This window comes from Coenobita brevimanus, chromosome 80, assembly GCF_032717465.1.
Source record: "Coenobita brevimanus isolate Jiangsu-jjx chromosome 80, ASM3271746v2, whole genome shotgun sequence".
NCBI classification, from domain to species: domain Eukaryota; kingdom Metazoa; phylum Arthropoda; class Malacostraca; order Decapoda; family Coenobitidae; genus Coenobita; species Coenobita brevimanus.
The window spans coordinates 40327379-40353865 of NC_137033.1; positions in this window are offsets into that span (position 1 = coordinate 40327379).

Here is a 26487-nt window from a genome sequence, read left to right on the forward strand (position 1 = left end):
AGTGATGTTTCAAACAGAGAGCCCAGCTACCTGTCTGTCGCCTGACGTCCTAATCCTGTAGGGAACAACCACAAACGAACTGCGTCAATGTCACCCTGTCCTCTGGCATCTGACTGCCCTCTTTCACGCTCATATCCCTCCCCCCCTCCCCTTCACATATGTTTCCACCCTATCCCATCACCGCATCCTCAGTATTCCCTTTCGACTCCTCCACATCACATCATTTACATAAGATTTCCTATTCAGTCTCTCATTGTTCATTTACTCCACGTGGGCAAATTCATCACCTCCTTCAAATGTGCATTTGAGTTTGTCTAGATTAAGGATTGTACTCAATGGCTCTCAGGAGGTTTCCTAGCACGTCTTCCTTAACGTTTAATTCTGCATATGGCACCTAAGTATCCTCTTGTATATTGCTGATGCAAACTACTTGTCTTGATGCAAACTAATTGTGCAGTATGTCGACATTTCACAATACTGCTAACATACAAGAGAATGCTACGGTATAATAAATCAGAGAGTACAAAGAAAAGCAAGTAGCAACATACCAGTCGCCCTTTTCGACGGTGTTTGTCATAGGCTAGGCCATAAATTTAAAAACAAACAAATTTTCTGTAAATCAAAGACAAATAAAGAAAAGCAGGAAGAATAATACTCCCCCAGTATCCCTTCTTGTCGTATGAGGCGACTAAAAGGGTTGGTGGTGGGTTAGTGCCCCACAACGTAAGAAGAACTAACTAAACAAGTCAATAAAGCACCTCGGACCAGGACGGACCATACGTTGATGACTAAGGAACGGACAAAGGACATTCTAAGGATGGGAACATGGAATGTGAGAGGAATGAAGTGGAAGAGAGGAAGATTGTTCATGTGCTTGGGGATGCAAGAGTGGATGTATGTGGATTGACTGAAACTAAATGGTCGGGTGAAAGGGTGAGAGAATGGGAATACGGTTTAGGACTATGTGCTGGAATTAATGAGAATGAGTGGGCAAGATGATGATAAGCAAGAAGTGGAAGGATTATATAAGTGTGTATGGAACACTGGGTGCAAGGATTGTATGGGTAAGAATGAAAGTAGATATACAAGCTTGGGCGATTGTTTGTGCGTGTGCGCCAACAGAGGACTGAGTGGCAAGAATGAAAGATGAGTTTATGTCAAGTGTAGAAGCATGTATGGACAAGTTTGAGGGGAGCGAGAGAGTGTTTTTGATTGGAAACATGAATGACAAAGTTGGGAATGTACGAGTGGATGGAGTGGTTGGTCAGTGGGGTGTGCCAGCTGACGTAGATGGGAATGGTAGTGCTTTGGTGGACATCTGTGCTGGTAGGGGGTTAGCATTAGCCAACACTTTTCAGCATAAGATGATCCACAGGCACACATGGAGAGTCATGAGGAGGATGGATGGTGAACTTGTTGAACGAAAGGCAATGATAGGTTACGTGCGTGTGGTTGAGCGAATGAGAAGACAAGTGTTGGATACAAGAGTGTGGAGAGGGTAGGGGAATGGTATCTCGGACCATCACTTAGTGATGGCCAAAGTAAGATTGCAAAGAAAATGGGTGAAGAGAGAAAGGGGAAGACAGGAGGAAACAGCTCCTTTGGGAAGAGAGAAGAAGTTGCACGATAGTGAGAAAATGTCAGAGTATAAGAGCATAGGGGAAGAAAGATTGGGAAGGTATGAGTTATAGCACATGGAAGGGGTGGAAGATCTATCGAAGATATTCACGGAAGAGATAGGCACAGCGCTAGAGGTGGCTTGTAGAGTGAGGAGGAGATGCAGGGGTGTTCAACGGACAGCGTGGTGGAATGATGAGGTGAAACGAGCTGTGGAATAAAAGAAGGCGACATAAAGTGAATGGCTAGCGAGTAGAGGTAGGGGAGATGAGAGAGAGAGAAGAGAGAGGTATATGTGAACAGGAGAAGGGAGGTGAAGAGATTGGTGAAGGAGAGTAAGAAGAAAGTGGATGAAGAGTTTGGGAAGAATCTGAGTGTAAAATGGAGGAAGAGTAAGAAATTGTTTTGGAAGGAGGTATAGAAAGTAAGACAGTGTGAAAGGGGAAATAGGGGAGTGAAAGATGGGAATAATAGATTGTTGGTGGAGAAGAGAGAGAAATTGAGGAGATGGATGGAGCACTTTGAGGATTTGTTGAATGTAGAGAGTGAGAGCAGTGCACGTATAAGTGGTTGGGGAATGGCTGGGAGAAGAAAAGATGAGAGGAGGGAGGAAGAGCTCAGTAGGAGGCGGTAGTTGAAGCAATGAAGAAGATCAAGATGGGAAAGGCCCCAGGAGTTGATGGAGTGTGTGGTGAAATGCAGAAGTATGGGGGTGAGATTGTTGTGGAGTGGATATGGAAGTTCAGTAGATTGGCTTAGGAAGAGGGAAGGGTTCCAGAGGACTGGAAGTCAGGTATTGTTCATTAATACAAAGGAGAAGGGGAGAGAGAAGTATGTGGTAACCACAGGGGTATTTGCCTTCTTAGTGTGACTGAAAAAATATATGGTAGAAAACTTATTGATAGGGTTAGGCATATAGCAGAGAAGTTTGTTGGAGAAAAACAAGGAGGATTTACAAAGGAAAAAGGGTGTGTAGATCAGATATTTGTTCTACGATGTTTAGTGTGTGTGTGTGTGAGTTTTACGCCAGGTTCCCCTTTTTTGGATAAGGGCTAAGGCGTTGCCCCTGGGTAGAGGACTTTGGTTTGGAGCGTGTAGCATTTTATGACCGGATGCCCTCCCTGATGTCTTCCAATGACTCTTGGGTGGATTCGATCCTCCGACCCTTCGGTCAGAGCGGAGCGCTCTAACCAACTGAGCCACGGCTCAGGGAAAGAAAGTGTATACTGCCTTCATGGACTAGGAGAAAGCTTATGACAGAATAGATAGGCAAGGTATGAGGAAGGTATTAAGAATATATGGAGTAGAGGAGAAATTGTTGAGTGCTGTGAAGAGTATGTACGAAGGAGCTAGGGCTACGGTGCGAGTGGATGGTGAGCTGAGTGAGTTCTTTGATCTAAATATGGAACCGACACAGGGATGTGTGATGTTTCCATGGATGGGGTTACAGAGGAGGTGCAAAGTAGGGCAGTGGATGTAGGGGTGGCTCTAATGAATGAGGGTGAAATGTGCAAGATCCCGGTGTTGCTCTTTTCTGATGATACAGTATTGTTGAGTGAAGGTGAATGGGAGTTGCAAGGTTTGGTGAATGAATTTGGGACACTGTGTAGGAAGAGGAATCTGAAAGTTAATAAAAACAAGAGTAAAGTTATGGTGTTTGAGAGGAATTAAGTCACAGAATGCACAGTGAGGTTGGAGGGTGAAGATATGGAGAATGTGAGTGCATTCAAGTACGTGGGTAGTGTGATGAGTAAGGATGGAAGTTTTGCAGATGAAATGCTTGAAAGGGTACAGCAGGGAAGGTTGTTTGTTGGTTCACTGAAAGCAGTGATGAGAAATAGCGAGGTGAGTAAGGAAGTTAAGAAGTCACTGCATGACAGTGTTGTGATCCCTACCCTGACGTATGGAAGCGAGGCATGGACCTTGCAACAGGGGAACAAGTCAAGAGTGAGAGCAGTGGAAATGAGTTACTTGAGAGGAGCATGTGGGTGACATGGAGGGACGGGTTGACGAATGAAGAAGTGAAGAAGTGTGGGGTGGACGTGGATGTGGTGGAGAAAATTAGGAGAAATACACTGAGGTGGTGTGGACATGTGGAGAGAATGGAGAATGAAAGACTGACTAAGGGAGTGTATGTAGGTGAAGTGGAGGGAGGGAGAAGGAGGTGAAGACCGAGGATGAGGTGGAGGGATGTAGTTGAGAGGTATATTAGGGAGGGGGGAGTGAGCTGGGAGGAGGGCACTCAAATGGTGGGTGACAGAGAGACTTGGAGGCGTTTTGTCTGCAGCCACCCTTTGCGGGATTATGGCGTCGGACTATAGACAGATACCGGTAGATAGGAAAGAAGGTTCTCCCCACCCATCATACCACCCAGTCGAAAGTGAGAGGGAAAAAATAAGAAGGACCTTCAGCAATATTAAAAAAAAAAAAAAAATGGAAGTTTTCTAGGAAAGGATAAAAGGAAATCTAAATTCTACTCCAACAAAATCGGTTGCGATGGTGGCGTATTGTCCTTATTTGGCTGAAGGAATATCCAGTCACATTTTTTTTTAATATTCCGTCAATGAACGAGGGGAACTGAGATTAGAAGCCAGATACTTGTCCAAACGACTTTTAAATGTTATTATTGCATCAAAGTCAGTTATATTATTTGTAATTATTCCACATATTAACAACCCTGACGAAGAAGAAATTATTCCTTTCACTGAATTGGAAGCTCTTACTAATAACGTTAATGCCTTTACTTTTAATATAATTCGAATGCTTTGTTTGGAAATATTTTTCAGCTTCCATAATATTATGTCATCTGAAAATCTTGTATAATTAAATCAGGTTCCCACGCAGCATGTACTCTAACAAGTTCAACAGATTTAACTTTCCTAAACATTCTTCGTATGGTTTGTTTTTCAGTGGCATAATATATATATCTATATATATATATATATATATATATATATCTATATATCTCTCTATATATATATATATATATATATATATATATATATATATATATATATATATATATATATATACAGAGAGAAAGAGAGAGAGAGAGAGAGAGAGAGATGGAGCCTCTGTGGTACAGTGGTAACGTGTGCGTTTCGTACACGGGTGAGGCAGGGTTCACACCCCGCCAGGGTAATAAACTTTGGGAGTGTTCACCCGGCCACGTACTGCATTGGCGGACACAAGGGGTGCTGTGGTTGAACCAGTGTCGCTTACTATATAGTATGCTTGCACCCGGTCGGCTTGCGCGGGCCGATTATACTTGGTTCACAAACTACACACACACATCCAAAGCCACTCCAACACTACAGTTACTCTTAGAAGCATTTCTCATCCTACATACAATCTCTACCAGACAGCATAAGCCACTTGGTAGAGATACACTGGCTGTATCGTCCCGATTTCTGTTGGGATAGGCCGCTCCTGCAGTGGATACTCAAACGGCTGATGATGATTATATATATATATATATATATATATATATATATATATATATATATATATATATATATATATATATATATATATTTTATATATATTTTTAATATATATATATATATATATATATATATATATATATATATATATATATATATATATATATATATATATATATATATATATATATTTATATATATATATTTTATATATATTTTATATATATATATAGTTTATAATATATATATTTTATATATATTTTATATATATATATATATATATATATATATATATATATATATATATATATATATATATATATATATATATATATATATATATATATGTAGGAACAGAATCACGCGGGCTTGTACATACATCTTCATCTTTATTGGCCAACGTTTCGGTACAATACTTCTACCATTATCTGATATATATACAAGCTTTGGTGATTATCATCCTATTAACTTTGCCTGGACAAACGAACGTTGATTGTTATGATGCCTCATTCTCCAGGAAGCCTCACATCCAATCACCCATCCCTACGCTTTGATACCCAGGGTGAAAAAGAAAGATTTTACACACACACACACACACACACACACACACACACACACACACACACACACACACACACACACACACACACACACACAGATGAAAAGAGGAAACATGAAAACTGAGAGAGAGAGAGAGAGAGAGAGAGAGAGAGAGAGAGAGAGAGAGAGAGAGAGAGAGAGAGAGAGAACAGTGTTTAAAAGTGGAAAAAAGAGAAAAAGAGAGAGAGAGAGAGAGAGAGAGAGAGAGAGAGAGAGAGAGAGAGAGAGAGAGAGAGAGAGAACAGTGTTTAAAAGTGGAAAAATGAAAAACTGAGAGAGAGAGAGAGAGATGACGAGAAAACATGAAAAACTGAGAGAGAGAGAGAGAGAGAGAGAGAGAGAGAGAGAAAGAGAGCTGAAAAGAGGAAACATGAAAACAGAGAGAGAGAGAGAGAGAGAGAGAGAGAGAGAGAGAGATGAAGAGGAAACATGAAAAACTGAGAGAGAGAGAGAGAGAGAGAGAGAGAGAGAGCTGAAAAGAGGAAACATGAAAACGAGAGAGAGAGAGAGAGAGAGAGAGAGAGAGAGAGAGAGAGAGAGAGAGAGATGAAGAGAAAAAATGAAAAACTGAGAGAGAGTGAGAGAGAGAGAGAGAGAGAGAGAGAGAGAGAGAGAGAGAGAGAGAGAGAGAGAGAGAGAGAGAGAGAGAGAGAGAGAGAGAGATGAAGAGGAAACATGAAAAACTGAGAGAGAGTGAGAGAGAGAGAGAGAGAGAGAGAGATGAAGAGGAAACATGAAAAACTGAGAGATAGAGAGAGAGAGAGAGAGAGAGAGAGAGAGAGAGAGAGAGAGAGAGAGAGAGAGAGAGAGCTGAAAAGAGGAAACATGAAAACAGAGAGAGAGAGAGAGAGAGAGAGAGAGAGAAGGTGAGGCTGGTAGGAGCGGAGAGAGGTAAGGAGAAGTTAATGTGTGTGTGGCGGGTTAAGGAGGAGATATGGGAAGTGGGTTGGGATAGAAGAGAGTGGAGGCTTGAGTCTGCTGCCAGCTTCCACCACACAACGCTCTAGTTCTTTGACCTTAACCTTACCCTGACTTGCATCCTTTTATTACTTATTTTATATATGTCAGAATATGAAAATAGGATGGCTCTGCATCCTTGGTATTGCTATACTTCGTGACTAGCATCATATTCTCGTTTAAAGAAGTAGGTACAACTGACCATTCGAGGCTGACATAACATTTTATGGCGGTTTAAAGTGAAAACAGTATGATATGGTCCTGACGGATTCTAATCGTAACGTTTGTATAACCAAGAAGAAATAATTTAATTATGAAAATAAAAGAAAGATAATCATGTTAAGAAAGTATTAATCTTGCTTATTCCAAAGAAAATTTAATAAAAGTTCAAGATCTGTTTACTTCGAGATGTTTGGACATTTGCATTTATGAACGACTGATAGTACCGGTTATCTGTCTCACTAAGTTGTTGGATATCAAAAGGGATTAGTGTATAGCGAGACGGGTGCTGTGTGTCCACAGTAAGCTAAGAAGAACAGTTACTAGATTAACAGTAATAGGAGTGTGTGTGTGTGTGTGTGTGTGTGTGTGTGTGTGTGTGTGTGTGTGTGTGTGTGTGTGAGAGAGAGAGAGAGAGAGAGAGAGAGAGAGAGATGCACCTTGTTCATTTCCTTATGCATTCCATTACGAATCGTACTGTTAGGATAATTCAGACACTGATATAACACATAATTATTAACAATTTGTCTCCTGTTCTGACGGTGACATATCGGGTCAGATTATCAAGGAATGATCTCTGATGTAGGCTAACTTATAGTTCCTGATAGTTATTTGTGCAGTTGTCGTTGACAGTACAGATTTATATCTAAGGCCGAGTGCTAGGCAGATCAGGGTCTAGAATTCGGGGGTCTCCAAACTCTTTACCTCGTCGATCCCTTCCTCCTGCTTCAGACTGAACATCGACCCCAAAGCATTTATGACATGAAAGTAATTTAATAGATACTACTTTAATTACCTAATAGTATTACGAATGATAAGAACAAAGACAACAACAAGAATACTACTACTACTACTACCAGGGCCGGATCCAGCATTTTATTAAAGGGGGGGGGGCGCGATTAGCATTTTCATATATATATATATATATATATATATATATATATATATATATTGTTACATAGCCTATGATTTCATCATCCTTTGTGTAATTTTAACGCACAGTTGCTGCATGTTTGATCACGAGCGTGTTCTGCCTCAGTCCCCCCCTTCTACCGTTATAGTAGAGTAAGTCGTTCTCTCTGTTATACTTTGCGGGATTTTCAGCTCTCTGTCCCCATGGCTTCATTTGCGCGTCCCTCTTACAAGTTGTGTCAGGCTCTGCCGGCCCCTATATAATGAGCTGTCTCTGCATCGTGGCCACTTAGATCTGCTCCTCATTTTGTTCACATCTCTGTCCTCCCCTGTACAGATATTATTATTGTGAGTGCTCAAGAAATCTCCAACCATCTAGCAGCTGTGTGTAATTTGAGTATAACTGTTGTTGCATTTTTTCTTGTACTGTATAGCATAAGTTTAATTTGTAGGCCTAGTGAAGTTTTTGTAATTCATGTGGGGTTCTTTATGTCAGTCATTTTTGATAATAGTTTGTATCTGTAATTATTTATCTGGCATTCACTGAGTATTATCTGGTATCTCATTTTATCAGGGCTGACTTAGATAAATTTACTCTTGCTAATTTCGTGTTAATAGAGGCTATTGCAGTTAACCATATATTTAACCTGTTTTTGCCATTACATTATCCTTATGAGTCCTGAATGTTTTGTTGTTAATTTAAGCATTAAACTTTAACTTGTAATTTTACCTAACTCTTTTGTTTTGAACCTGGAACTTTACGGGACAGTAGTGACTCTTCGTATTCTCACTTAAAGTGTACATTATCTTTCTCTGTTCCGTAACATAAATTTGGCGACCTCATATCAGGATATTCAGGATATTATCATAAGGATATTGTTTGATATTTTGTGACTGTGATATATTCATGATGGCTACTATTTCTACACTTGATGAAGCCAAAGATTTTTTGTCAAATGTGCAAACAGTGTGTGATATAGAAAACAGAACAAAGAATGAACTTAAGCTTGTTGCTCAACAATTGGGAATTGCAGTTCACTCTCATCATTCTAAAGATCAAATTGTTGACATGATTAATGAAAGCTTGTTTAATGTAACTCCTCCAAATGAGCAAACGCAGATTGAATTAGCTAAGTTACAGCTAGCTCTGCAGGAGGCTAAGGCTAAGGAGGCGGAGTCTCGTGTTAAGGAGGCTGAATTTCAGGCCCGTTCTAAGGAGGCTGAGGCACAAGTTGAAATTGCTAGGATTCAGGCAGACCATGAGTATCGCATGAAACAAGGTGGAACTGGATCATCTAGCTCTGATGATTTTGATGTGGCTAAAAATGTTAAACTTGTCCCTCCTTTTAATGAATCTGATTTAACAAAGTATTTTCAGTTGTTTGAGAGGGTAGCTACAGGTTTTAATTGGCCTAAGGAGTATTGGCCAGTACTCCTTCAAACTGTTCTCACCGGTAAAGCTCAAATAACTTATGCATCTTTGCCTCAGGATCAGTCTGATAATTATGATGTAGTTAAGAGCTTGATTCTTAAGGCCTATGAGCTTGTTCCTGAAGCTTATAGAGTAAAATTTAGGACAACTTATAAGCAAGATAAGCAATCCCATGTTGAGTATGCAAAAATCAAAGAAGATCTGTTAGAGCAGTGGTTAAATTCCAAGAATGTGGATTCTGATTTTGGTAGAATTTAAGCAGATGATTTTGCTGGAGGATTTCAAAAGGTGTATTAGTAAAGATGTAAGCCTATATCTTGATGAGAAAAAGAATAGATAATTTGTCTGATGCTGCAGTTTTAGCTGATGAGTATGTTCTCACTCACAAGAGATATTCTAGAGAAAAAGGGAAAGCTGAGAGTAAGTACGTTGCCTCTACTCAGAGTACAGGTAACAGGAAAGAGAATAAGGATGATGTTTCTCAGGAAGTAAATACCAGCTTCACCTCTAGATTTCAGAAAAGTAAATGTACTTATTGTAGTAAGCTTGGTCATACTACGGAGAGATGTTTCAGGAGACAGCGTGATGTGAACAAAAAAGGAGTCTTTAAATATTCAGTCAATTGGTCTAGTGTCCACTCTTGAGAGTTCCCAGAATTCTTTAACTGAGTTAACTGAACCTGCTTTGAGGGGTAACTTAAATTCTCATGATGGAGCTCCTCTTTTGAGCAGTAACGTGGGTGACACTCTCAAGAGTTCATGTGCTAATTTCCTGTCTGATGGTTTTGTCAGTCCTCTGGACAGTAATGACAGGAAATCAGTTCAAATATATCGTGATACAGGTGTTTGCCAATCCCTTATGCTGACCAGTGTTCTAGGCTCTAATTTTAATTCCTCTGATGAAACTGCAATCTTACAAGGTGTAGGGAATAATTACTTCTCTGTTCCTCTGTGCAGAGTGAATTTAGAGTCTGGTTTTGTTAATGGTTCTGTTATGGTTGGGTTGGTTGAGACACTCCCAATGTCAGGTGTAACTTTCTTACTTGGAAATGATATTGGTGGAAGTCAAGTGTGTCCAGCTCCTCAGTTGTCTAGTGAGCCAGTGGCTGCGTCCCAGGATTGTGATGTCCCTGATGTGTTCCCTGCATGTGCTGTCACTAGGGCTAAGTCTAAAGTTACTGGTGATTTAGAGGATAATGATGATGATGATGTTATCCTAGCTGACACTTTTCTTGCTAATTTGGACCACTCACCAGATGAGGCAGTACCCCGTAGTGTTGATAATTTGTCTCGTCAAGAGTTGGTTGGGTTGAGTTGCAGGTTGCTGACCCTGGGTTGAAAGGTCTAGCTAACTCTGCTTACAGTGAAGAAGAGTCAGCCGGTGCTTCTACTTGTTATTATGTAAAGTCAGGAGTACTTATGAGGAAGTGGAGACCCCCAACAGCATCAGCCGACTGTGAATGGGAGGTTGTACATCAAGTTGTCATCCCTCGTGTTTGTAGGCAGGATATCATTCGAGTGGCTCATGATACCAGTTTGGCAGGACACCTTGGAGTGAGGAAGAACTGTGGCACGCATTTTGAAACACTTCTACTGGCCAGGTATCTTCAGGGATGTTTCCTGGTATTGTAAGTCTTGTCACACCTGTCAAGTTGTGGGGAAGTGTAATCAGATCAGAAAAGGTTGCACCTCTAGTTCCCATTCCTCCTTTTGAGGCGCCTTTCACCCGTGTGTTGGTGGATATTGTGGGCCCTCTTCCTAAGACTTCTTCAGGATTTTCTTATGTGTTGACCATGATTGATATGGCTACTCGTTATCCTGAAGCCATTCCACTTAGAAATATCTCAGCAAAGAACGTGGTTAAGGAAATGCTGGGGTTCTTCACAAAGTTTGGTCTGCCTAAGGAGGTACAGTCAGACCGGGGAAGTAATTTCATGTCAAACGTTTTCAAGCAGTCTCTGAAAGAGTTGGGCATCACCCAGATCACGTCTTCAGCTTACCATCCCCAGACCCAAGGAGCGTTGGAGAGATATCATCAAACACTCAAATCGATGCTCAAGAAATACTGTTTGGAACATCAGAAAGACTGGGATAAAGGTCTTCCATTCGTTGTGTTTGCCGCAAGAGAATCTCCAAATGAATCACTGGGCTTCTCACCTTTTGAACTACTGTTTGGCCATGAAGTAAGAGGACCCCTTAAGTTACTCAAGGAATGCTGGCTGTCGGAGGAAGATGACGTCAACCTGCTGGAGTATGTGATGAAGTTCAAAGAACGGCTGTCCACTGCTTTACAGCTGGCGAGAGAGAATTTAGGAGCTGCTCAGGAGAAGATGAAGACTTGGTATGACAAGAAGTCCAGGTTACGCCACTTTCAGCCAGGAGATCAGGTTTTGATTCTGCTACCAGTTCATGGGCAACCTCTTCAAGCCAAGTTTAATGGCCCTTATTTCGTGGAGAAGAAACTCAGTGATGTCAGCTATGTCATCGCCACACCAGATCGTAGAAAGAGCAAGCAACTATGTCACATCAACATGCTAAAGTTATATCACAGGCGGGACGAAAATTATCCAGTCTGCACTGTAGCTGTTCCACCCGAGTCTGCAAGTGAAGCTCTCCCATGCAGTATGAGCCTGAGTGATAGTTTGGGGAAGCATCCTGATATCATGAATGATCTCCAGACTAAGCTTTCTCATCTACCACCCAGGGAAAGGCAGGAGTTTTCGGCATTACTGCAGGAGTACCCGCAAGTGTTCCGTGCCACTCCAGGAAGAACCACTGTGTTGATGCATGATGTCGATGTTGGAGACGCAAAGCCAATTAAATTGCCTCCTTACCGTGTGAACCCAGTGAAAGTTCCTCTCATCCAGAAGGAGCTTGGCTACCTGTTGGACCACAAGATGATTGAGCCCTGTCAGAGCGAGTGGAGTTCTCCTGTCACTCTGGTCCCTAAGCCAGGTGGGTCACAGAGGCTTTGCATCGACTACAGACGTGTTAATCAGATAACTAAAACAGACACTTACCCTCTCCCTCGCGTGGAAGATTGCATAGACAAGATCGGAAAGGCTAGGTACATAAGTAAGTTTGATTTGTTAAAGGGATACTGGCAAGTACCTATGACTGAACGTGCTAGGGAGATCTCATTTTTTGTAACATTAGGAAAGACCTTTGCATGGTCTGTAATGCCATATACAGATTGTTTTAGAGTAATAAGAAATTTCCTTTGTAAATTTCTTTTTTCTTTGTGGGGAGGTGTTACATAGCCTATGATTTCATCATCCTTTGTGTAATTTTAACGCACAGTTGCTGCATGTTTGATCACGAGCGTGTTCTGCCTCAGTCCCCCCCTTCTACCGTTATAGTAGAGTAAGTCGTTCTCTCTGTTATACTTTGCGGGATTTTCAGCTCTCTGTCCCCATGGCTTCATTTGCGCGTCCCTCTTACAAGTTGTGTCAGGCTCTGCCGGCCCCTATATAATGAGCTGTCTCTGCATCGTGGCCACTTAGATCTGCTCCTCATTTTGTTCACATCTTTGTCCTCCCCTGTACAGATATTATTATTGTGAGTGCTCAAGAAATCTCCAACCATCTAGCAGCTGTGTGTAATTTGAGTATAACTGTTGCATTTTTTCTTGTACTGTATAGCATAAGTTTAATTTGTAGGCCTAGTGAAGTTTTTGTAATTCGTGTGGGGTTCTTTATGTCAGTCATTTTTGATAATAGTTTGTATCTGTAATTATTTATCTGGCATTCACTGAGTATTATCTGGTATCTCATTTTATCAGGGCTGACTTAGATAAATTTACTCTTGCTAATTTCGTGTTAATAGAGGCTATTGCAGTTAACCATATATTTAACCTGTTTTTGCCATTACATTATCCTTATGAGTCCTGAATGTTTTGTTGTTAATTTAAGCATTAAACTTTAACTTGTAATTTTACCTAACTCTTTTGTTTTGAACCTGGAACTTTACGGGACAGTAGTGACTCTTCGTATTCTCACTTAAAGTGTACATTATCTTTCTCTGTTCCGTAACAATATATATATATATATATATATATATATATATATATATATATATATATATATATATATATATATATATATATATATATATATATCAGAGCTCTCTGGTCTACATTTGCTCGCACTAAAACAAATGAAGCGATCACTGATCATTGAATCTCTAATCTATTTCGGGACAATAAAAATGCCTAGGTTTCACTGAACCCAAGTCAATTCCCTATTGTAACTTTCTGCAAGAAGATTCTACATACTGTGTTTATATGTTCAGACCCTTAAGATATTTAGACAAAGCAAAGGTGAAGATGTAACAATATGGAAAAAATTAACATGCCTATATAAGATTAGTGGGATTAGTTTCTAATCAAAATTATTGACGACTAACGATGTGAACTTACCTTTTTAGCAGGCAAAAAAGCCAATCAGTGCAAAAAAGATTACATCTATGTCACTGTCATCCGACATGTTGACTTTCCAGCTGGCTATGCTCAAATTTTAGTAAAATGACTAAAATCTGCCCTTCACGTTATTACTGTCATAAGCTGCCAACAAGGAAAAATACACTGAACGTAATCTGTATGTGTTTTTTTAAGCAAAGTAAAATAAGTAAGTATAATCCTTCGCACAAACCTAAAGGATCGCTAAATAATGCACAAACACACTCGTCACGGCTTACAACACAACTGGCAACCTCCAGGCATACTGGAGTAGTGTTTTCTATATAGCCTACAGGGTAGATGCATTATTTTCATAGGTTAGCTGAGATGCATGTCCGACTTAGGCAGCCATTTATAATTTAGCATCCTGGTCGGAAAATTCTGAGGACCACAGCTTCCCACTCGCTCCTGTCTACCTGTCTATTGCCAGACGCCTTATTCCCGTAAGGCGTGCCCACAAACAAATCGCCTCCACGTCGCTCTGTCCCCCGCCATTTCATTGCCCTACTCCCAGCTCACACCCCTCTCTCATATACCTCATCTCTCCATCCCTCCATCTCATCCTTGGCCTCCCCCTTCCTCTCTCCCCTTACACTTCACTCAGATACACTCTCACTCTCCATCCTCTCCACATGGCCAAACCACCTGGTGTATTTCTCCTAACGCTTCCTATCACATCCACACCACAACGCTCCTTCACTTTCTCATTTGTCAGTCTGTCTTTCCATGTGACTTCACAGGCTCCTCTCAAATAACTCATTTCCACTGCTCCCACTCTTGACTTCTGTCCCTCCAAGGTTCAAGCTTCACTTCCATACATTATAGTTGGTATCACAATACTGTCATGTAGTAACTTTTTCACTTTCATGCTTGCTTCCCTGTTTCTTATCACTGCTTTCAAGGAACCAGCAACCTTTCTTCCTTGTTGTACCCTTTCAAGTACTTCACCCTCTAAACTTCCATCCTGACTCATCACACTAGCCAAGTACTTAAACGGATTCACATTTTCCATTTCCTCCTCATCCAACCTCGCTGTACATTCACTGACTTCACTTCTCTCGAAGACCATAACTTTACTTGATGCTCTCTACATTCTCCTTTAGATTCCGTTTCTTACACTCTCTCCCAGACTGACCCACCAAGCCTTGCAGCTCCTCTTCATCTTCACTTAACAATACAGTATCATCTGCAAAGAACAGTACAGGAAGTTTCCAAATAGTGCCCTCTCTCACCAGGGCCGCTCCAACATCCACTGCCCTACCTTGTATCTCTTTTACAACCCCATCCATATACAGACTGAACCACTCTATCCAAAGCGGGATTTTTAAAGTGCTCAATATATCACGATCCACATACAAACTGAAATGTGACATATACGTTCATGGCGTACGCCACTGTCTTCATTACTTTAAGATACAAAGTTGCCAGTACTGAAGTTCAGCTTGCCACTGTCATGTATTACACAATTAGAGGCTGAAAATTTTAACGAATTTCGGTAAACCATCTGAATGGCAGTATAATCTGAGCCAGGAAAAAGAGAAATATGAAAAAAACAAAAAACAAAAACAGATCAGAAATGTTCATAATATTTCCCCAGCTCTATCTCTTCCTTGGAACCTTATAGTAAAAAAAAAAAATATTAGTTTCTGAGAAAGGGGGGGCATACGCCTCTCACGCCTCCCCCCCCCTGGATCCAGGCCTGACTACTACTACTACTGCTACTACTACTACTACTACTACTACAAATAATAATAATAATAATAATAATAATAATTGAATAAAAAAGGTGATATTCAAAATTTAAAAAAAAAAGTTAACTTACTTTTTTTCAATGATTTTGTTGATATCATTAATGGGAGGGATGCGTCTAATGACGTTAACAAGGGCAGTGATGTTTGGTTGGAGATTTGTGAGTTTTAGTCGTTAGCCACCACGCTCTTTCAGGTTCAATCTGTTCCTCTGCTTTGTTGGAAGTGCATTTGCTGGCTAAAACCAGCTACAAGAATGTAAGAATTTGGGAATGCAAGTTAAAATGGCTCAACCACTCACAGAGTAAGGGATACTTATCAGCAGGAGATACATTCCTCCAATAGTCAGTGAGGCTTTTACTTTTGGATGACGCTTTTGCTTCAAGGTCCATAGTCATTTCTACTAGTCCTTCCTGTACTTGACTGTCAGTGTCTGCGTTTTCTATTTCCAAATCAAAATGTGTAAGGATCCCGTCAGCCAAGTGCATTTACTCCAGATCCTCAAAGTGTACTTTAACGTCTTCCTTTAATGTGTCAAGGTGCATTGTGGATATCTCCAAGTTGCTATCTGATATGTTTTCATTTTCTTCCAATTGCCGTAAGTTTGAAAAATATAAAAAATTTCAACTTGCCAATGAAGCTTTGAATAGTTCTACTTTGGCTTGGAAGCCTAAGAGAGTTGTCCTGGCCAGAATAATCGTAACACTTTATCTTGCATACTTTTCTGTACTTCATTAAATTTCGAATGTAAGTCTGCCAAATAGAACAGAAAATTCTTACACTTTTCTTCTTTTTTTTTAACTCTTCACATGGTGATGGGTTTACATCCGTTAGAAACTGTACAAATGAGTTGCATAAGTCTACAAGTAATTGCAAGTTATTGCCTCTGGACAGCCGCCTTATCTTAGTGTGCAAAACTAAATGATTCAGAGTTTCATCATTCTTTTCACACAGCATTACAAAATTATCCTGAGTTGAGTGGATGTGCTTTGATTTGATACATTATTCTGATACACACTTTCAAGGCATCATGCGGTTCACCACTGACAGTCTTGGCTGGAAGATGGTGTATGTGTAATACACAATGAACAGTACTTAAAACAGGTACCTTTTCCTTCAGTAAAGTGGCAAATACTCTATAGCAGTCGACCATTGCTGGTGCACCATCAGCAGCGACTGCAGTAATATTGCTGATGGCAATATAGTGATTCTCCAAATACTCCTCCAGACACTGAAATATAGTCTCGCCTTTTTTGTCAACTTTAAGATTCTTTGTAAACAAAAATTAATCGACAATGCACTTTGGACATGGATTGTAATACTTCAAGTCATAGGCCATAAGAATATCTGAACTGCCGAAAGCTTACTTATCAAGTTGGAGAGAAAACCTGGACTTTTGAAGCTCAGATCTCAAAGTTTTTCCCATATCATCGGCCATCTCATCAGTTGTCGTTGTAGTGGATTGGTATTTAATTGCTGACATTTCAGAACTGGTTGAGAATCTTCCTTCGAAACAGTTTGAATTACCTCTTTAACTGCTGGAACTGTGATCTCGTCAACTGTATGCGATTTTCCTTTCATCATTATGGTGAGGGAGGTATACTGTATGATGCCTTCCACTCCTTCACTTTCAGCATTGAAAAATATCTTGAAATCTGGTCAATTTTTTATTCTTTCAGTACCATAAAATAATCAGAATCTTTATTTTTCTCATCAGAGTGAACTCTCTCTAGATGGTCTTTCACCTTCACAGGTTTCATGGCGTCATTACTGAAAGTCTTTTCACATAATAAGCGCGATGGCATGGTTTAGTAAATGAACTGATGAATCCAAATTCCAAATATTTTAGTGAATATTGCACATCCTCATGGTATCACCATCTGCCATTATATTTGTTAAGTGAAACAGCGTTATCTTGACTCCAGGCTCCTGTGTGTGTGTGTGTGTGTGTGTGTGTGTGTGTGTGTGTGTGTGTGTGCGTGTGTGTGTGTGTGTGTGTGTGTGTGTGTGTGTGTGTGTGTGTGTGTGTGTGTGTGTGTGTGTAACTATAGGGCTTTTACTTTAACTTGACTAGAATCCATTTCCCCTTTTAAATCGAATGATGGTCAAGTGTGTTAAAACCGGAGGGAAAGTTTAAATGGTAACATCGACTTGCCGAATTTCATTAAACCACGATTAAGTATACAATTTATGGAACTGGCCGTCACATGAGAACAACCTGACCTTCCCCTCTACCATCCTACAGAGTTGTTACCTGTGCACTGCCAGTTACCCCATACACACCATTGCCACCTTAGCTGACGTCAAAATACACTGTAACACATGAGCACCACAACTAAACCTCGTTCTTTTGATTTTGCTGCGTATGTTTTAACTCACACATATCTTCTCAACTTGATGTAACCTAAGGTTAATTAATGTGACGTAACCTGGCATGACAAAACCAAGGCAAGCCAAGCCTTATGAAATAAGAGCCAAACCATTCGCCCATGAATGCTTATCACCCTCCATCACTGAGAAAAAAAAAAATCGCATAGTAATCCTTTGGCAATCGGAGGCATATCATCATAACTTCCCCAAAATCGAAGAAAGTTAAATACTGTGCCAGCATTCAGAAGCCTAAAGTCAGGAGTATTATGATAGTGAAGGTCACTGAAAATAAAAGGCTTTTGAAGAAATTCTAACAGTTCATCTGTAAATGGCCAGTCTCTTCGTTGAAAGTACAACAAAATGGTGAGTAATGGTCAGCTAAAAGAAAAAGTTAGAGGGTAATTACTTGCAAAATCCCCAGGCAATCGGAGAAATATCATTATAGTTTCGCCAAAATTATTTCAAAATAAGCCATATAGCCAGGGATATTGCCTACAAAATTTGGATACATCTGGCACTTGATACTGAGATACTTTTGTAACAGCCACACACACAAACACACAGACACACGCACACACGAAGGAGATTACATTATTGCCTCACACCGCGGGTGATGAATATAACCCACCTAACCCAACCCAGTCCAACACAACCTTACCTATCTCAGTCCAGTCTACTCCAGCCGAGTCAAACCAACCCACTGTAGCCTAAACTAACCTAACCTAACCTGAAAGTGTACATGCGGCCTATTTGTATACGTTCCTCTTCCCATCACGCTTTCCTTTGATCTGGTTCCGTTTACTTTGAGCTCAAACATTTCGATGCAACCCACGCCTCAAGCTTTCCACAGTTTTGCCGTTGCGCAATATGGCGGTTTAATCTCTGGTAAATATTATGACAGGTTCACGTATACTGCACGGAACATAAAACGTGCTTAGGGTTTCGGTAATGGTAGTATTTTAGGGGGCATAGAAAGCCTAATACTATCTTTTGATTAAAAATTTGTGATACACATTACACTTTCACATTCTTTTTATGATATTTATATAAAATTAATGTTGATTTAAACGAAGCTTGTGCTGTGTGTGTGTGTGTGTGTGTGTGTGTGTGTGTGTGTGTGTGTGTGTGTGTGTGTGTGTGTGTGTGTGTGTGTGTGTGTGTGTGTGTTTATTTGGAAAATAAATGTTCCAAATAAAACCAAGTAATCAAACAATTATGAAGCCTAACTCGGAACACATAATTATGGTGTGTGTGGGAAGAAGGAAGAACACTGTTTCAGAATTGTGTCTTGCGCCGTATCTCCTTCAATATGATAAGGTATTTAGTCATTCCTTGTTACAACCACACGATTTTATTGAGCTTACGGGATACCTATGGTAATTAAAGAATTAATGAACACTATACACAACTCAACCAGAGTGATATTTCTCTTATAGGCTGAAAAGTTTGGTAATTCGAAAGTAACAAGTTAAAAGCTGAGGAATGGAAACGATCTATCCGAGAGGACCATGTTATATGGAGAGGCTGATTGATCTGTGAGGAAGACAAGGAGAGATTTGTTGTTACTGTGGATGTGATGGAAAATTTTAGCTGTACCGTGAGGTGAAGAGGCCATGTGGAGAGACTCGAGAGTGAATGACTGAACAGTAGGGTGCATGTGAGTGAGGTGCAGGAGAGGGGAGGGCAGGAGTTCGAGGATAAGGAAGAAAAATAGCATTGACCCGTGACGGAGAGAGAGAGGGAGAACACAAAGGAGTACAGAGGAAAGTTACCTTCACCAATGCCATTACCATTAAAAAGATCTGGATTCGGATCCGTGGATATAGGATCAGGATCCGCCCCAAAATTTAATAAATTTTTTTTTGGTCGATGGCCCTCCTTTCCAACATGTTTCATTGATATGCATAGAGAACTTTGGGATATATTTGAGGGATACTCCGGATCCGGATTCGGACCAAAATTTACTAATTTCTTCCTCGGCCCATAGCCCACCCTTCCACAAAATTTTATCAAAATCCTCTCATAACTTTTTGAGTAATCCGGTATCGGATCCGTGGATATAAGATCCGGATCCGGATCCGCCTCCAGATCTAATGACTTCGTTCTTTGTCTATGGGCCACCTTTCCACCAAAATTCATTGAAAATAGTAGAGAAATTTTGGGGATTTGTTTCTAAATACGCCGGATCCGAATCCGGACCAAAATTTATTCAGTTCTTCCTTGGCCCACAGCGCATCGTTCCACGAAATTGTATCAAAATCCGTTCATAACTTTTTGTGTGACAAGCCAAATGGTTTCGTGTACACCAGGAAACCATTTATTGCACTTGATGATAACCAAATTATGGCGCCTGGTGGTTTAGTGGGAAATTCAGGCCTTCCAATTGGAGTGAGCCTACGCAGCTTTATTTCCATGGGGTAGTTGGGGTTTGTTGCTCACGTCATGCCACTCAGGGAGAGGTGAGGCTGGTCACTTTCATCTTAAATGTCAATACATACTTGCCCTGCCCCGGGCTCCTACGATCCATAATAGCAACTCAGAATTATATGATGATAATTATATATATACAGTACTGTATATATTAAAATGTTCAGCACTTATAGGGGGGGGAAATGGATATTTAGGTGGGCAAAGTATGCAATCGATTCCACTTCACAAACAAAGCATTCAAGCAATTTTTTTTTTTTTTTAAATCAATGCAAAGTCGAGCGTAACTAACACTGCATTCTGTAAATCTAACTGATCTGAATAAATGAAGGGTATGGTGAAGAAAGGTAAAAATAAACAATGTGGTACAAAAACAAACACTATTTTTGAGCTATGTAATAAGTATAATACGTTTAATACATGTGCGATTTTTTGGTTGAGTCGTAGAGGGCACTGTGGTGCTGCACAACATGGAAGATCAGCTGTCGTTCTTCTTCATTCTTCGTCAGACCACTGTTTTAGTCCATTGCCATTTTGACTGCCTGCTCAGCACCGTCACTGGCCACTTTGAGGTGGGCCATGACATCAGGAATGGGGCAGAGGTCATTGATGCTTGTCAGAGTATCGAGCTTCAAACACTGGAAGAGGTTTTTCTACTTCTGGGTGACAAACTTAGAGATACTCAGATTTGATGCCTTACCAATCATCTTCCTCAGCAGAGACTTTGTCAGAATACATGGCTAGTGAAGCCAGGTCCTCACTGAGGTACCAGAGGTGGCTTTTGATTTTGTCCAGTGCCTTCTTTGCTACAACAGGATCCATCTCTTAGAATTCTTCAATCTTCTTCAGGAGATTGAGGTCATTGATTGGAGCATCGACAACATTTGGAGCTTCAAACCAGTGCGTCACATAGATGGTCAAAAGGAAGACTCAGATGCGTTTGATGGCCTCCTTTTGATGCCATGTGAAGGGGAAGGAGGATGCATCGTTCATTTGATTTCTGAAAAGGAAGATCTTGAGGCAGTAAAGGGCTTTGACCATCCAGCGTGCTCTGTGATAGGCACCTGGGTGGTGAAAGGTCATCCATGCTGGCTCCTTGCCGAGGAAAGCCAGAGACAGCTGGAGGAGCTGAAGGTAGTCATAACAGGGTCGCACACAATCTGTGGCTGAGTATGAAGTGTTCAACGTCCTCGGCTCTGTTGGCAATCCACGGCTGAGATTTTTCATCTAAGTCATCATCGTAGGGTTTGAAGGAATCTGTGTCAGTTTTGTTCCAGAACTCTTTGAATTGACCGAAGAGCGGAATTTCAGGACCAGAAGAAGAGAAAAAAGAGGTCAAAGATTCCTGTCACTATGAGTTCACACATTTGGTGCCTGCATGCAAAAAGCAACAACGGGACTTGGAGACCTCTTTCAATGACAAAGCAAGCTCCGCTGTGAACCCAGTGTTGGACGCTGTAGTATCAAAACAGAGCCCTGCAATCCAGGGCTTCACTTCCGGCCATAATTCATCTAGAGTCCTTAGCACTGCCACTCCCATTTCCTCGCCCGTTCCAGCAGGGATCTTAGGGATCGCCGGGATCTTCTCCGTACCAGTCCTTGTAACAACAATTGCCAGGCGATCACTGCAGCCACTACCATCGATGCTGGGCAAGAGCTTTGCATCAAAATGGAGAATCAAGGGTGTTTGTGGCTGGAATTCTTTTTTGATCTTTTCAGCTATCTCAGTTTTTGATTCCTTCCAAACAGAGTGGAGAGATCCGACAGACAACGTGAGTTCCCCCACGTCAATCCCTGCTGTGATCAAGGTGGGAGTTACCACTTGCATTGCAACTCGCGTTGAAATGCCTGTCCGATCACATGCGGCAAGAAATACAGGGTCATCAATAACCTGCCTTCGCCTTTGATCCAAATATGGAACTTTTGGAGTGGATGAAGTAGACAGCCCTGGAACTTCTTCACTGTCATCTTCATCCTCAGAATTACTTGATGATGTGGACGTTTCTACCTCTCCTATTCCTCCCTTCTCCAGCATTTTCTTTAGTTCCTCCTCAGACTTCAGACGTCTCTTGTCTTTTTATTTCTTTCTTTTGTCCTTGGCCTTCATTCTGGTTTTGTACAATTTGTCTTCAGTGCCAATGTACATTTTCCTACTGGTACACTAATTGATCAGGAACTCCTTGTCCTCCGGCATCTTCAGCACTGCCAATGCATCACCTTTGGCCAAGTCAATTAGACCTCTCAGGTGGACATCCCTGTAGCGGGTTTCATTTTGTTTTTGAGTCTTCCCACCTTGAGTTGTATTCCGTACCACGTTACGGTATTTCTCGTACTAATTTTTCAACTTTTGTAAAGCGTGCCGCTTTTCAACCATGGGAATGGATGCTTTGACCCATATTGCCTTTGCTACTTCAACAACCAGTGACAATGATGTTGGCAGGTCCTTCTTCCCCACCTTCAGAAAATAGAAAAGTCGTTGTAGTACGTTTCCAGTCGTTGGCAGCTGGCTCAAATTCAACAAACTGACTTTTCGAGCAACACCGAGCAGGAATACAACGGTTTTGGACCTTGTACCTGCCACCTGAAAAGAAACAACATGGAGTTGTTGGAGAAAGTATGACTAACCTTAATCACCAAGAAACCAAATTATACTGGGGTCATGACGAAGAGAGTGTATGTGAGTGAGGTGGAGGGAAAGGGGGAGGCCGAGGATGAGATGGAGGGATGGGGTGGAGAGGTATATGAGAGAGGGGGGTGTGAGTTGGGAGCAGGGCAGTGAAATGGAGGGGGACAGGGCGACTTGGAGGTAATTTGTTTGTGGCCACCCCAAACAGGATTGAGGCGTCTGACAATAGATTGATAGATAGATGAGTCATTGGTTTGAGAAGGTCAATGAAAAATTGCAAAGTATGGTGCAGTCCCCACCAGTAGTGGAACTGAATAAGCTCTCTGCCCTTCAAGTTCCTGAAGGCTCGATTTTTCTGAACACCCTAAAATATATATATATATATATATATATATATATATATATATATATATATATATATATATATATATATATATATATATGTGTGTGTGTGTGTGTGTACTGACCCCATACAGTTAACAAGCTTTTAGTGATATATATACTTGATATACATATTTGCATAGGAATATACTTAGATTCGTGTTCACACACGTTTTCCTAAATACGTCAGTATCCGAAATTGCTGGAAATCCATGGACGGTTTTCTTTTGTAACCCACGACATCCCAAATACGCTACCGTGGATAACAAAACCCACAGAACTAATTTAAAGGCAACTTCAACTGCTGGTATTTCCATTTCCACATAGTATCTGTTTATATCATAGTACTGTAACTAAAACAACTTTCTTTCTGTGCCTCCACCGTGTACTTTCTTAACTTTATACAGTACGCTCCCATATACGGTATAATGTGATAAACTGTCTCGCAGGGAATATACAGTACATACTTTACTTAAGGACCATCTGGACCAGCAGTGTCCTAAAGTTACTTGTAGCCATAGTAGTAGTAGTAGTAGTAGTAGTGGTGTGGTGGTGGTGGTGGTAGTGGTGGCAGTAGTAGCAATAGTTATAGTAGTAATGGTTTTGTTGGTGTTTGTGGTGGCACTAATAGTAGTAATAATATTTGCAGCAGCAGCAGCAGCAGTAGTAGTAGTAGTGGTAATATAATAATAATTACTAGAACTCTGTAACTCTCCTACGAAGTCACTAGTCTCCGCTTGTTGTTTCTTAGTGACATTAATCCCACTGGGTAGATATGGATTTTTTTTTTTTTATCATAAGTGACCCATGCCAGGACACATAACCTGTGCCCTTCAAATTCCTTGCGCAGTCTGCGATTCCCCTAGAATCGTCGAGAAACTCCGAGGTCGGAATAATAATATCTTATTTAATTTTAATGTGTAGCCACAGTAAAGAAGCCTGGGTATATTGTGAGTTTAATATATATAAGATCTGAAGACCCTAAGGTAACTTCTTGTGTAAACATGAACAAGGGATCTGACAAAGGTGTCAAAGACTACACGTGTCTGCTGCTGTTTCTTACAATGACCTTGGCCTCATTGGATATATATATATATATATATATATATATATATATATATATATATATATATATATATATATATATATATATATATATATATATATATATATATATATATATATTCATTCATTCATTGCCAGACGCCATGTATCCCAGACGGGGTGGCCAAGGGCTTAGAGTTAATTGTTTTACAGGGAGGGGCACTAATCCTCCACCAACCCCACTTGACGTAGGGATGCCAACAGCATCTGGTGTTCCCAGGCGGTCACCCAGCAATGGTCCACGCCAGGACACATAACCTGGGTCCCTTCAGATTTCTTGAGCAGTTTCCGATTCTCCTGGAATCGTGGCGAGACTCTGAGGTGAGAATGGTAATAATACCACCATAAACAATTGTCTGGGCCCTATAATAATAATATTAATAATAATAATAATAATAATAATAATAATTATTATTATTATTATTATTATTATTATTATAATGATAATAATATTTTTGAAACTGATGAAGCAATAATAAAACAACTTCCACATTCCAGATGAAATTCCTTCTGTTATCATTGTAGACCTAGTATTAAGGGATTTTTGGTATGACCCAGATTGAGGTCAGGGTCATTGACACTTTGAAAATCATTTTCATTCGTGACCCACTATATTTCCACCGAGTTTGGTTATAATCGGCCAAAATTTTCCCGATTTAGAACTTCCAGGTGTAAGGTGGCTATTTTGATTTCCATCAATATATCAAAAAGTATTTTGTTAGATCTCAATATCAATACCCAGATGCACTAGCGTATGTTGACGACTACATATTGGAACATTTGCAAAGTTCAGTAGTTTTTGCTGCGCAGGAAAGGAAAAATTGAAAAAAAGAACAAAGAGAGCTCTAGCGCGGTGACAGTATTAGGAAAGATTATTTGTGCCAAAAGAAACCTGCAACCAAGATAATTACTCTTACAAATTCCAAGTCTCTGTCTCCAACGGTCTTGGAATGCCAGCCTTCTAGATCTCCCCACTCCTCCAATACTAATAGTAATATTATCTACAATACAATATGAACTCTACAGAATATGGAGTTCTTAATAGGAGTAGTAGTAGTACAGTAGTAGTAGTAGTAGGAGGAGGAGGAGGAGGAGGGGGAGGAGGAGGAGGAGGAGTAATTGTTGTTGTGGTTGTTGAAGCTCCAGGTTTGAAACTTGAACCCAGTTGACTGAAGACCGAAGTTACCCTTCTCCTGCAGTCCACCATCCACCTTTCGGGAGACAGTGAAAGGGACGTTTACATAACCAGACATTTGAGCCACTTGGTTATATCGATGCCACCGCTGGCGTCCCACGTCAGCATTCAATGATCACCTGACATAATCTGCACTTATCTAGATCGATCTGATTAATCTAAAAGTATTAACATAGAGTCAAATGCAGAATTTCCATAGTTTTAATGCAGTTCCCTCAATGGCGCTTGCTATTTATGGCAATGATCATTTGTGTTATGGATTCTTGGAGAGAATTCTAAGTGGCACTGGAGACATTTTCGTTCCACCTCTTTCTTGGTGATTTATTCTGAACTTTACACATCAATGTCCTCTTGTATGTTGCCGATGCATGTTTGCTGGTATTATATCAACAGAATTAACATATAAAAGAAATGATAAGGTATATTATGCAAAAAAAAAAAAAAAGTGTAATGAAGAGGTACAAATAAACCTTCTATTTGCCACCTACAATACGGCCCTGAACCCTGCGAGGATTTTGTGTGTCTCTTGGAACGTTTGCTGCTCCCACAATTTCTTCATAAGTCCACTCTCTCATAAAAAGTCGATAAAAGCCACTTCCTACCTTTTATTGGTAATTTTTCTGTGTGACAACGTTATCTTGCATCCTGGCTCTTGTGTGTGTGTGTGTGTGTGTGTGTGTGTGTGTGTGTGTGTGTGTGTGTGTGTGTGTGTGTGTGTGGTTGAAGTGTACACAAGCTACTATGGATGTCGTTGCTGGTGTATGCTTGTGTGTTTTTTTTCTTTTGTACATTTATGAATGTCATGACGTGTATTATGGTAAAAATATCCCACTCAAGAGTTCGAAACCAAATGGCGTCTGAAGGTTGTTCTACCATGGAAATTTCTGCGCAGGACTTTGGGTGGTCACTACGACGTAAATGATCTGGACTACGGTAACTTAGTTTTTGGTAACCTCTATACTCGAGAGGGGCAGTATGGGATTGGGTGTTACCGTTTCACT